We start from the raw sequence: 630 nt of genomic DNA, 5'->3' as shown, positions 1-630 counted from the left end.
GTTATGCAACTGGCCGTCTCAGATCGGAGGGTGGATCCAATCTCTGCACTGTAGGTGGTCATTGAGTGTTGGCTAAGAAGATTAAAACTAACAAACTGGTACACAAAAATAATCATCTATAAAAAAAAATAATTTTATTTGTTAAATAACTGATAATTAAAAAAACTTGTCCTTCCAAGTTAATAATTGTAGTTTAAATATAAAGAAACAGCTTTATTATTGTTTACACTACATTTTATATGCTTTTGATTAATATATAATTCACCATTTTGTCAAGAAACATAGTTGTTTCTCTAACTATAACCTCATTTATTTCAAAGAAAATGTCCTTCCTCAAGGATGGGTAAGTAAGTGGGGAAAGTCTTTAGAATCTATAACGATTTTAAACAGATTTAAATTGTTTGCTTTCTAGTTCCATTAGAATATTACAATTATCTGTAAATAACTTGCCTTACTATTTTGAATTGTTTAAATAATGTTCAGACCTTTCAATATAATTGAAACCATTACTTTCTTAGCACTTTTTCAAGATTAATAAGAAATTGCTGGGGAAGTCTGTCAAGTTTCATCTTACAGGGTAAATCATACAATGAGTTCACATTAATGGAAATAAATAATAAGACAATACAA

The sequence above is a fragment of the Homalodisca vitripennis genome, unplaced genomic scaffold (assembly GCF_021130785.1).
Source record: "Homalodisca vitripennis isolate AUS2020 unplaced genomic scaffold, UT_GWSS_2.1 ScUCBcl_3453;HRSCAF=8998, whole genome shotgun sequence".
Classification (NCBI taxonomy): Eukaryota; Metazoa; Arthropoda; class Insecta; order Hemiptera; family Cicadellidae; genus Homalodisca; species Homalodisca vitripennis.
This window is presented reverse-complemented; position numbering follows the sequence as displayed.